The 13,632-nt window shown below is 39.9% G+C and overlaps 1 protein-coding gene and 1 pseudogene across 50 annotated transcripts in view; both read right to left on the minus strand.

Moving 5' to 3' along the window:
* BAZ2B (bromodomain adjacent to zinc finger domain 2B) overlaps nucleotides 1-13,632 on the minus strand; it is a 412,036-nt gene that overhangs the window by 152,673 nt on the left and 245,731 nt on the right. The window lies entirely within an intron of this gene.
* On the minus strand, nucleotides 264-1,446 carry LOC141408177 (F-actin-capping protein subunit alpha-1 pseudogene; annotated as a pseudogene).

Here is a 13,632-nt window from a genome sequence, read left to right on the forward strand (position 1 = left end):
ACCACTGAAGTACCAGAAGTGCTTGGAAGGATGGGGTAGAAAGTAATGACCATAATACCTTGTCTAAATCAGCAGCACGGCTTCATGGCTAGGAAACTTTTTTCAACAGTAAAATGTCTCTAGGATAGATCTCTCTCTCCAACATAAAATGTGCCAGAATTAACAACAACAAAAAAAGACTTACACTTGGATATAGCAATAACAGAAAATTGCAAGGCAGAGAACACAAAAGAATCAAGACAATGCTTATAGGTTCAACAGTATTCCATGAGGCTAGAAAACTGGTTAACTTTAAAAGCTCTAGCAAAATAGCACTCTTGTTTATAAATCACTTATTTATCATATGACCACACGTTGAATCCTTGTCTTTCCACATAGTGAAGAATCCTACATTCAGCCTTTAGGCATTCTGCATTTCTTTGGCAATGTTGTAGCTGAGTATCTTGTTCTAGTCGATTTTGGTGTGGGTACCTGGAAGCTGCCAGCGCAAGACCTTGAATGTGGTATCTGACATTGTTTGATAGTTTTCACTAATTGCTGTCTGATGCTCATTTTCTGCATTCTCTATGATTTTAATAAACTCCTTGGCAGTTTGTGTGTCATTCGAAACAGTTAGTGAATCATGTACATCTTTATGACTAACCAACTGAACATTGCCATCTTCATAATAGTGAACCTGAATCTTAAGCACTCCAACCACCTGGCCTGTAGGTGGTGTGATGGTCAACTTCCACTCTGATCTCCAACGACCATTCCATAAGTTTTTAGGCTGACTCTGGTGGCTTTCAATACACGCAATAATAGTCTGTTGCCCATCGATAGTTTTAGCATAAACAATACAGAAGCAGTTGGAATAACGGTCTTTCACACAGGCTCTTAAAGCACTGTCACAGGATTATCTCCAAGACTTCAGACCTCCATCTACTTGTTCTGGCTGGGGGTCACTTGCTTCTTTCTGTAAGTGATCAAATTTAAAGGAAAAGTTGTTTCTTGGATCTAAAACTCTGCTATTGCCCAGGTCACCATGCTCTGTAATTAAGACCTGATCTTCATATCCTTCTATCTTCACAGGTGTGAACTGATTCACGTTGTAATGAGCAAATGCATGTTCTGCCCTTTCCCTGAGGAGGTTGTCATTATTACGTAGTAGCCAAACATCACTGAATACTTCATTAAATTCCCCTGGGGGTGCATGAGTGATGAATTCAGCAGCTATGCGTACCTTCTCCTCATCCAACACACAATCAACAAAGTTGGCCATCTTGCGCTGTTCTCAACATTTATATTTTAACACTTAAAAAGATGCATGGAATGGAAGCAAGGTCTTTTTTTTTCTAAGATATAAATAGCTTTTATTTATCTTACACTATATGAAATGTCATACACTATATGAAATGTATTGTATCTTGTAAATATTTAAAAAATCACTTCTGATGCTAATCTGGCCCCAAGTGTTTTTTCTTAATTATAAATTGAAAATTTATAATGACATAAATTTATAGGGTACAAAGTGATATTATAACCTCTGAATACAATGTAGAATAATTTAATCAAGGTAATTAACACAGCCATCACCTCAAATACTTAACTTTTTGTGGTGTGAACACTTGAAATTTACTCTCTTAGCTATTTTGAATATTCACCACACTATGCAATAGAACTCAAAAAAGAGAAAATAAAATTTCTCCTGTCTGAGATTTTGTACCCTTTGATCATCATCTTCCCATTCCTCCCACATCCCTCAGTCTTTGTTTTTCTTTCTTTTTTCTTTTTTTTATTGAGACGGAGTCTCGCTCTGTTGCCAGGCCACAGTGTTGTGGCGTGATCTCAGCTCACTGCAACCTCTGCCTCCCAGGTTCAAGCGATTCTCCTGCCTCAGCCTCCCGAGTAGCCGGGACTAAAGGCACACACCACCATGCCCAGCTAATTTTTGTATTTTTAGTAGAGACAGGATTTCACCATGTTGGCCAGGATGGTCTGGATCTCCTGACCTTGTGATCTGCCAGCCTCGGCCTCCCAAAGTGCTAGGATCACAGGTGTGAGCCACTGCGCCCAGCCATCCCTCAGCCTTTGTAACCACCATTCTACTCTCTGTTTCTGAGTTCAATGGTTTTAGATTTCACATGTGAGACATGCAGTATTTTGTGTTTCTGTGCCTGATTTATCTTATTTCACTTAGCATAATGTTCTCTGATTCCATCCACAATGTTGCAAATAAGAACATTTCTTTCTTTTTCAAGGCCAAATAGTATTCCATTGTGTACATACCAGATTAAAAAAAAATACATTCATCTGTTGATGAACACTTGGGTTGATTCCTTAATGTGTCTATTGTTAATGGTTCTGCAATGAACGTGGAAGTGCAGACATCTCTTTGACAAACTGTTTTCAAGTCCTTTGGGTAAATCCCACAAACAGGATGGCTGGATCATACAGTAATTCTATTTTTAGTTTTTTGAGGAACTTCCATACTATTTTCTATAAAGGCTGTACTAATTTACATCCCCATTAACAGTGTACAAGGGTTCCCTTTTCTCCACATCCTTGCCAATACTTGTCTTTTGTCTATTTGATAAAAGCCAATCTGACAGGTGTGAGATGATATCTTATTGTGATTTTAATTTGCATCTCCCTAACGATTAGTGATGTTGAGCGTTTTTTCATATATCTGCTGGCCATTTGTATGTCTTTTGAGAAATGTCTATTCAGATTGGGTTTTATTTTTATTTTTGAGACATAGTCTCACCCTGTCACCCAGGCTGGAGTGCAATGGTGCGATCTCGGCTCACTGCAACCTCCACCTCCCGTTTTCAAACAATTCTCCTGCCTCAGCCTCCCGAGGAGCTGGGATTACAGGCGCCCACCACCACGCCTAGCTAATTTTTGCATTTTTAGTAGAGACAGGGTTTCACCACGTTGACCAGTCCGGTCTTGAACTCCTGACCTCGTGATCTGCCCGCCTTGGCCTCCCAAAGTACTGGGATTACAGGTGTGAGCCACTGTGCCCAGCCTATTTTTATTTTTAAGCAGTTATTTTGAGATTATTTTGACTCACAAGAGTTGCAAAAATAGTACACAGAGTTCCTATATACTCTCTGTCCAACTTTACTTCTCCTCATGTTAACATCTTACGTGACTAAAGAACAACTTTCCAAACTAAGAAATTAACTTTGATTAACTAATTAGAATAAAGAATTTATTCAGATTTAATCAGTTTTCCCACCAATGTTACTTCTCTATCCCAAGATCCAGTCCAGCATCTCATATTACATTTAGGTGTTGTGTTTCCCTAATTTTGTAGTCTGTGATATTTCCTCAGTCTTGTTTGGTATGACTATAATACACTGAAGTGTACTGGTCAGAGGTATTTTGTAAGATGTCCCTCTGATTGAGTTTGTCTGATGTGTTCTCATGATTAGAAGAGGTGATGCATTATTAGAAAGATGGTCAATGTGCCCTTCTCAGAGCAATATATCTAGGGCCCATAATGTTACTATGTAGTGCTGGTGACATTAACTTTGATCACTTGGTTAAGCTGGTATCTGCTAGGATTTGCCACTGTAAAATTACCATTTTCTTCTAAAACAGCATTTTTATTAGAAAACAAGTCACTGGGAGCCGTGTTAACTTTGGGAACAAAAGCTGCCATTTAATAACATCAAACATGCCGAACAAGCCTTGTTCAAGAAATGATGCATCAATACTCAGGCAAATGACTATTCTTAAAAGATAAGGACAGTTCCTCTTTTGTGATAATTTTTGTTGGATCTAATGAAAAAAATTAGAGTTCATAGATTAAAACGCTAAAAATACGGAATATTTTATATACGTTTCTATATTCAAATATAGCCGTACTTCTAGTAAGGAAACAGAAAAAACTAAAAATAATATAATTCTTGTTTTACTTTACTTACCTTATTCTAAATCTTGTTCATCTTATGTTTCAACAAATAAGAAAGTCTTAGTTTTCCCATAATGAACATAAATTATTACAATTAGCTTTGAAAGTATAGACTGGGTGTATTAATTTGCTAGAGCTGCCATAACAAAGTACCACAACTGTGTGACTTAGAACAACAGAAATGTATTGTCTCATGGTGCTGGAGGTTAGAAGTCTGAAATCAAGGTGTCAATAAGGCCATGTTCCTTCTGAAGGCACTAGGAAAGATGGGTTCCATGATTCTCTCCTAGTTTCTTATAACCTTGGGTATTCTTCCTGTGTCTTCACATGTGCTTCTTGCTGTGCATGTCTCTGTGTCTACATTGCTCCTTTGATAGAAATACTGGATATGTATTGGATTAGGGCCCAACCTAATGATTTCATTTTAACTTGATTAGCTCTGTAAGGTATCTATAACCAAGTAAAGTCACATTCTGAAGTACTAAGGGATTAGGACTCTAACCTATGTCTTTTGAGGGGGAGGATACAATTTAACCTATAACATTTTCTTTATATTTTTAAGAGAACTTAATTGACTTGAACACATTACCTTTCTCAAGTAACCTACTACTAAAATCCCAAATTAAAACTACAAAGTTCTACTAAAAAGTGAAGTAAAGTAATAGTCCAAAAATATTTGTGATCACATCTTTCATTAAATAAACCCCACTGCAAAAAAAGGCTAGACAGTTGAAAATTCAACAGCCTGAACAGGCGCGATGGCTTACGCCTGTAATCCCATTATTTTGGGAGGCCGAGGTGGGCGGATCATTTGAGGTCAGGAGTTCAAGACCAACCTGGCCAACATGGTGAAACCCTGTCTCTACCAAAAATGCAAAAATTATTCAGGCATGGTGGCACGCACCCAGCTACTTGGGAGGCTGAGGTGAGAGAATCACTTGAACCCAGGAGGCGGAGGTTGCAGTGAGCTGAGATCACACTACTGCACTCCAGCCTGGACAACAGAGTGAGACCCTGTCTCAAAAAAAAAAAAAAGAAAAGAAAAGAAAAGAAAGAAAATTCAAGAGGCTTTATTTAGGATTTATAGATGCCTACAACATTAACACATCAACTAAAAAAGAAAATCATGTTGTAATAGTTCAGAGTATAACATAAATACTCAAAGAAACTTTGGCTTTATCCACAAACCACCAAGGACAGGCCTGTCTCATTCCCTGATGATTCCCTACTAAGTATAAACTTAAGTCTTGGCTGTCTGTTAAGTTCTAGTTAAACCAAAACTTTTGACTTCCAGGTTTTTTTTTTTTTTTTTTTTTTTTTGAGATGGAGTCTTGCTTTGTCACCCAGGCTGGAGTGCAGTGGTGCAATCTCGGCTCACTGCAAGCTCCGCTTCCTGGGTTCATGCCATTCTCCTGCCTCAGCCTCCTGAGTAGCTGGGACTACAGGCACCTGCCACCACGCCCGGCTAATTTTTTGTATTTTTAGTAGAGATGGAGTTTCATGATGTTAGCCAGGACGGTCTCGATCTCCTGACCTCATGATCTGCCCACGTCAGCCTCCCAAAGTGCTGGGATTACAGGCTGAGCCACTGCGCCCGGCCTCAGGTTTGTTTTTCATACATTGCCTCTTCAGTAATCTAAACTGATCTTTTAAATTCCTTATCCTGTAGCTTATGATGCCCACCCTTAACTAAAATCTGCATAGTTACTTGATATTACCAGAGCAATGCACAGCACAGCTCAGAAAACTTATTAATCAGAGTTAATTATCATTTAAGTTTTAAGTCTTAGTCCTGTAAATTCATCTCTCCTTCCCTTCCTTTCTTCAATAATTGTTTCTTATTATTATATATTTTGTGCCAGGCACTGACTGGATACATATTGGTAAAATGGATAAAGTCCTTGCTCTTTAAATGTAGAAGAATTGACAAAAAAGTAAAACACCACCAAATGTCTAATTATAAATTGTGAAGAGTGCTATGGAAGAAATTATAGGTGCAGCAATTACCTAGACACTATAATTAGAGGTCTAATTAAGGTCTGTATTAGTCAAGATTCTTTAGAAAACAGAACCAACAGGTTCTGTTTTTTACATATGATTTATTACATATGATTATAAGGAATTGAGATTATGGAGGCTGACCCAGGAAAGCCGGTGGTATAATTCTGAGAACCAAAGGGCTGATGGTGTAAGTCCCAGCCATGGGAGAAGACTGATGTCCTAGATCAATCAGTCAGGCAAATAGAACTACTTCTCTCTTCCTCCTTTTTTTTTTCTTCTCTGCAGGTCCTCAATGGATTAGATGATGCCCACACTGCACTGGGGAGGACAATGTGCTCTACTCACTCTACTGATTCAACTGCTAAACACCCTTACAGACACACCCAGAAATAATGTTTAACCTGAGCACCCATGAGCTAGTCAAGTGGACACATCAAATTAATTATTATAATATCTCAGGACATCTAACCTGAGACAAAGCATGAGGAAGAATCAGCTTTATGAAGATCTTCCAGACAGAGGGAGAGCATATTTGAAATTCTGAGTTGGGAAATAATGTTTTGTATCTGAAGAAGTAAAAGGTCAGGGAGGCTGAAAGATAAGGGTTCAGAATGAGAACAGTACCAAATAAATTTGAGAAGGCAGGCAAGATTAGGTCATGGAGAGTGTAGAGCCTTATGTAAAAATTAAATTGTAAGTACAAAACATCCAGCTCGATATGGCTAGGTGAAAAAGTTAATCTAATGACTCACATAACTCAAAAGCTTTTGGGAAAGGCTCATTTTATAGATGAAGAAGCTAGACTGAACGTTTTACCAAGACCTAATTTCTCCTCTTCTGGTTCTACCTCCTCAGATGGGCCTTTCCTCCCAGGTTTCTGGAGCAGGAAGCTGCAGGTGCCAGTGCAAGGGGAGGTATTTTTCCTCCCCCAGCACCAAGAAAAATCCCAGAATGGAATCTCTTTGCTTTGATTAATTGACTTATGTTGTGTCTATTCCTTAACCAATCATTCTTGTCTAGGAAAGATGATATTTGGATTGGCTAGGTTGGATCACATGCCACACATCTGTAGTGTCTTAGGTAAAAAATGTTTTTAAAGTAAGTGATTTATTTTGGCTTCGGAGACAACTGCTGGTAATGGTGGAGGAGTGAGGTGGTCATATGAATCCTCTACAGAGGATAATTACTAAAATTGGGCTAAAAAAAAAAAAAAAAAAAACCCTGAAGATACTGGAAAGCATCCAAAAGCAGAAGGAAGGCAGAGGAGAGTTTAGTCTGGAAAAATGGTTAACAAGAAGTAAAAAGTACGACTTTGTAGCTTTCTGGTCTGATAATGCTGCCTAAACCACATAGTTGTAAGTACAGATGATGGTCAAATATAAAAAACAGCAGGCTTATCAACTAAAGGTGCAAGAGGTCAGAATTCAGAACTAAGGCAGCATCTTGAGATGTAAAGGGGAAATCTTGGTAGTGAGCAAACCACAGAAAGTATGAGACCCAAATTCAATTTAATTAATATCCAAATGCCTAGCTGCAAGTATACGGTGGATGAATGAAAAAGGACTCCAGGGTCAGCACAAACTAGCTGGCAGAGAATGAAGATAAATCTACTCTTGAAAAGCAGAGCTATATACAGCAGATCTGTTGGGTTTGATGTATTTATTTATTAAGTGCACTCCCTCATCATGATTATCTCAGGCAGTAGGAAGTATGAAGTGTCACAGCACTGAGCCCCAAGCTGGCAGAGCAACTGGAGATTAGGGGGTAATCTTAGAAGAAAAAAAAAAATCCACCACCACCAACAGCAAAAACAAAACCCAATAAAGAAACACAGAGGAAAGGAGACCCATCTCTGCCTAAATACTTTGCCAATCAAGAATTTTCACAGGTACAGAGGAGACCCAGAGGAGTCTACTACGAAAAAGCAGAAGTAGGAAGTCAAAAGAATCATAGCACAAATATTATCAGTACATTTTCTAACCACAGTAAAACTAAAATGGATATCGATTTTAAAGACTAAATGTTAATGACTTCTAAACTCCCCATCAGCCAAAGAAGAATTAACACAGGAAACTAGAAAATATTTTTACTGGAATGGTAAGAAAATGACACATAAAACTTATGTGCTGCAGCTACAGCAGCAATTACAAGGGAAATTCATTGCATTAAATACATATATAAGAAAAGGACAAAGGTGCTAAAGAAACAATTTAAGCTTCCCTCTAGAAAACAAGAAAAGGCCTGGTGCTGTGGCTCACGCCTGTAATCCCAACACTTTGGGAGGCCAAGGCGGGTGGTTCACAAGGTCAGGAGTTCAAGACCAGCATGGCCAACATAGTGAAACCCTCATCTCTACTAAAAATTAAAAAAATTAGCTGGGCGTGGTGGCGGTGGGTGCCTGTAATTGCATCTATTCGGGAAGCTGAGGCAGGAGAATCACTTGAACCCGGGAGGCAGAGGTTGCAGTGAGCTGAGATTGCGCCATTGCACTCAGCCCAGGTGATAGTTCAAGACTCTGTCTCAAAAAAAAAGAGGAAGGAAAAAGAAGAGAAAATAATACCCATAGGAAAACACAAGGAAATAATTAATGAGAGAAAAAAAACAGAAAATTGAGAAAACTCAATGAAACCAAAAGCTTGTTCTTAAAAAAAATCGGTAAAATTGAAAAACCTCTAGTCACTAAAAAAAGACATAAGTTATGCATATCAACGATGAAAGAAAAAACATCTCTAGCAATTATACAGACATAAAAAGAATGAGGTAATATCTGGAACAACTTTGGGTCCATACATTTAATGATGTAGATGAAATGAACAAATTCCTTGAAAGACACCAACCAAAGCTCATTCAAGGAGAAAAAGATATCCTGAATTGTTCTATACCTACATTTTTTACTTATTTATTTATTTATTTATTTATTTATTTATTTATTTATTTTTGAGACCCAGTCTTGCTCTGTCGCCCAGGCTGGAGTGCAGTGACACAATCTCGGCTCAATGCAACCTCCACCTCCCAGGTTCAGGCGATTCCCCTGCCTCAGCCTCTCGAGTAGCTGGGATTACAGGTGCCCGCCACCATGCCTGGCTAAGTTTTTAATACATTTTTTGGTAGAGACAGGGTTTCATCATGTTGACCAGGCTGGTCTCGAACTCCTGACCTCAAGTGATCTGCCTGCCTCAGCCTCCCAGAGTGCTGGGATTACAGGCGTGAGCCACCACGCCCAGCCTATATCTACATTTTAAAAGACGAACTCATGATTTAGTATCTTACAATAACAACAACAACAACTTAAACAACCAAAGCTCTCCAGGCCCAGATGTTTCACCAGTGAATTCTACCAAACATTTAGAGAAAAAATAATATCAATTCTATATTCTTTGAAAAACACAAGAGAGGCAGGAATCTTACCCACTCATTTCCAACAAATTAACTGCAAGAAAACTATAGACCAATAACCCTCATGAACACAGGTGCAAAATTCCTTAAGAAAATTTTAGCAAATCAAATTCAACAGTGCTTTATTTCTAGACTTGCTTCAAGCATGACCAACAGTATTTTGAAGGGATAACCCATCATTACCAAGTGGGATTAATCCTTGAAATGCAAGATTGGCTTAACTATAAAAAACTAATCAATGTAATCTGCCAAAATAGCAAGTTAAAAGGGAAAAGCCGTATGATCATTTCAATAAGTGCAGAAAATGCATGTGACAATATTTAATACCAATTCATAATAAAAAACTCTCAGCAAAGAATGAATAGAAGGGAACTGTCTCAGTAATTGCCAGGGTGGGGATGGAGGGAGGAATTTAACTTCAAAAAGATACAAGGCAACTTCCTGGAGTAATAAAATTGTCCTACAGCCTGGAGGTTACATGAGTATATACACTTGTCAAAATTCATTAAAGTATACATTTAAAATGGTGAATTATATTGTACATAAATCACACCAAAATAAAGAAACTAAAAGGAGGGTTTGCATATGCAGCTTCACTCTGTTCTGAGAGGAACAGATAAAAGCAGGGCAAGCATAGAAGTGGGGAAGCCAGTTAGAAAGAACTGCAATGATGTAGATGAGAAATTTCAGAGTAGACTAGGGTAGTGGTAGTGGAGACAGAAAGAAGTGTAGAGACTCAAGCTTTATTTTGAAGGTAGAATCAACAGACTTTAGATGTGAGGGTGAAAGAGAAATAGATAAATCCAGAGATCACTATCTTTATGGCTTAAGCTACTGGATGAATTGTGGTATCATTTTATGATAGAGAATGTGAAGGAAACAGGTTTTAGGAGAAAAACCAAAAGTTTGGTTTTTGGATATGTTAAATCTGTTAAGTTTGAGATGCCTATGAAATATCTATGTAAAATGTATATGTTCAGGAGCTCAGAGAGAAAGTCTGGGCAGAGTCTTCCTACAGGTGTATTTAAACAAAAAGACAAGAGATAACACGCCTCAGAATCAAGGCTTAGAAAATGCAACATTTATGAGTACAGGAATCTGGGGGAAAAAAAAAAACTTAAGAAGGTGTTGTATAAAAAAATTTGGAGAAAAACTATGAGTGGTATAATGGAAGCTAAAAGGAAAGATTTTCAAGAAGAGAGTGATCAGCTATGTCAAATTCTGCTGAGGTTGAGTGAGATGAGGATAGAAAGGTGACATTGGTGTGAGTTGGGACGTGTGTGAAAGACAAGAAGAAAGCATATGTAACTATCTCCTTTCAGAAGTTGGGCTGTGAACGTTCTGGCAGAAAATAGGGCAATAGCCAGAAGAGTATTGGGATGTAAAAATGGTTTGCGGGCCAGGCGCAGTGGCTCACATGTGTAATCCCAGCAATTTGGGAGGTTGAAATAAGACGATCGCTTCAGCCTAGGAATTTGAGACCAGTCTGGGCAACAGAGTGAGTCTCTACAAAAAAAAAAAAAAAAAAAAAAAAAAAAATTAAATTAGCTGGGCTTGCCTGTAGTTCCAGCTACTAAGGAGGCGGAGGTTGAGAGGTTGCCTGAGCCTCGGAGGTTGAGACTGCAGTGAGGTGTGATCACACCACGGCACTCTAGCCAAACAGAGCGAGACTCTGTCTCCCCCTGGCTCCCCCTAAAAAGAAGATTTTTTTGTACATACTGCTTTTTTAGGATGGGTGAGACTAACAGCATGCTTTTATACTGATGAACATGATCCAGTAGATAAAGAAGAATTAATGACACAGTACAGAAGAAATGAAGTACTGAAAAAATCCTTTATAATCTTTAATAAAAAACCAATAGATATTTGCTATTGTCTGTGAAAGTTAAGAGCCATATCACTTTGAGTTGAGCATTTATTCTATTTTGTTTAATTTATATTCTTACATAGAACAGGATTTCAAAGGAGATTTGTAATAAATACACATAAGCTACTAGATGCACTACTGAAATAGATTTTAAAGAAATGGGCAGTTGAAATGGGAATAAAGTTCATATACATGTATCAGGAAAGTTTATTACAATACAGAGCTGGGGAGATATGGCAGAGGAGCTATAATCAGATGAGTTTAAATAGGTAGATAATTGGTTAATTCAAGATTTGTTTCAACTTATTTTTAGCATGCCTTCCAATGATGCAGGAGCTGGCAGCTAAAAACTACATTTACCAGTCTCTCTTGCAGCCAGGGTTCTGAAAGTAATTTAGATTCTGCCATTGGGATGTATTTGGAAGAATTAAAAACTGTTAAGTTGAGTAAATGGTAGCACATGAAGTATCCTTTTGGCAAGTTCAGATCCAGCAGGCAATGCAAAACAGCCCTGGAGTTCTGTCAGTGGTTTATGACCACTGGATTGAAATCATTCATAGGGGCCAGGGGCCAGATCTTCAATAATTTTCTGAGTACCTAATTCCTTATATTAAATTTCTTTCTGCTTAAAATAACTTCAGTGATTTCTATTATCTTTAGTTGAATTGACTGAAACATTAACCAACAGTCCAAAGTGATGAGAATTCTAAAAACAAAAAGCCAATTCAGTCTGTCACACTGGTTTGATATCTAATAACCATATACTTTTTTTTTTTTTAATTTTAAGTTCTGGGATACATGTGCTGAACATGCAGGTTTGCCACGTAGGTATACATGTGCCATGGTGGTTTGTTGTACCTATCAACACATCATCTAGGTTTTAAGCCCTGCATGCATTAGGTATTTGTCCTAATGCTCTCCCTTCCCTTGCCGCCCCACCCCTGGACAGCCCCCAGTGTGTAATGTTCCTCTCCCTGTGTCCATGTGTTCTCATTGTTCAACTCCCACTTATGAGTGAGAACATGTGGTGTTTGGTTTTCTGTTCCCGTGTTAGTTTGCTGAGAATGATGGTTTCCAGTTTTATCCATGTTCTTGCAAAGGACATGAAATCGTTCTTTTTTTACGGCTGCATAGTATTCCATGGTGTATATGTTCCACATTTTCTTTATCCAGTCTATCACCGATGGGCATTTGGGTTGGTTCCAAGTCTTTGCTATTGTGAATAGTGCCACAATAAATATACGTATGTGTGTGTCTTTATAGTGAGAGGTGACAATGTGCTAGCAGTCCTCACTCTCAGCACCTCCTCAGCCTCCGCATCCACTCTTGCAGCACTTGAGGAGCCCTTCAGCCCGCCAGGGCACCATGGGAGCCCCTCTCTGGGCTGGCTGAGGCTGGAACCTCCTCCCTCTGCTTGCAGGGAGGTGTGGAGGGAGAGACAAGGGTGGGAACAGGGGCTGCGCCCTGTGCCTGCCGGGCCATTGTGGGTTCTGGCGGGTGCGGGCACAGGCTTGGCGGGTCCCGCACACAGAGCGGCTGGCCAGCACTGCAGCCCAGAGCAGTGAGCGGCTTAGCACCCGGGACAGCAGCTGCAGTGGGTGCACCAGGTCCCCCAGCAGAGCCAGTCCACTGAGGCTGTGCTCGAATTCTCCTGTAGCCTTTGCTGCCTCCCCGCGGGGCAGGGCTCAGGACCTGTAGCCCGCCATGTCTGAGCTCCCCTTGCAGTGGTGGGCGCCCGTGTGGCCTGAGCCTCCCCCACAGGTGCCACAAGGGCTCAGGAGCTCAGGGAGGGCTGGCAACTTGCAGGCAGCACTGCCTGCAGCCCTGGTGCAGGATCCAGTGGGTGAAGCCAGCTGGGCTCCTGAGCCTGACGGGGACTTGGAGAACTTTTATGTCTAGCTGGAGGATCGTAAATACACCAATCAGCACTCTGTGTCTAGCTCAAGGATTATAAACGCACCAATCAGCACTCTGTGTCTAGCTCAGGGTTTGTAAATACACCAACTGGTACCTGTATCTAGCTAACTCTGTATCTAGCTAACCTAGTGGGGACTTGGAGAACTTTTCCCTCTAGCACTCTGTGTCTAGCTCAAGGATTGTAAATGCAACAATCAGCACTCTGTGTCTAGCTCAGCACTCTGTCAAAATGGACCAATCAGCTCTCTGTAAAATAGACCAATCAGTAGGATGTGGGTGGGGTCAGATAAGGGAATAAAAGCAGGCAGCCAGAGCCAGCAGTGACAACCTGCTCCGGTCGCCTTCCACACTGTGGAAGCTTTGTTCTTTCACTCTTTGCAATAAATCTTGCTGCTGCTCACTCTTTGGGTCCACGCTGCCTTTATGAGCTGTAACACTCACCGCGAAGGTTTGCAGCTTCACTCCTGACAGCGAGACCACGAACCCAGCAAAAGAAAGAAGCTCCAGACACATCTGAACGCTCTGAAGGAACAAACTCCGGACACACCAT

Source organism: Macaca fascicularis, chromosome 12 (genome assembly GCF_037993035.2).
Source record: "Macaca fascicularis isolate 582-1 chromosome 12, T2T-MFA8v1.1".
NCBI lineage: Eukaryota > Metazoa > Chordata > Mammalia > Primates > Cercopithecidae > Macaca > Macaca fascicularis.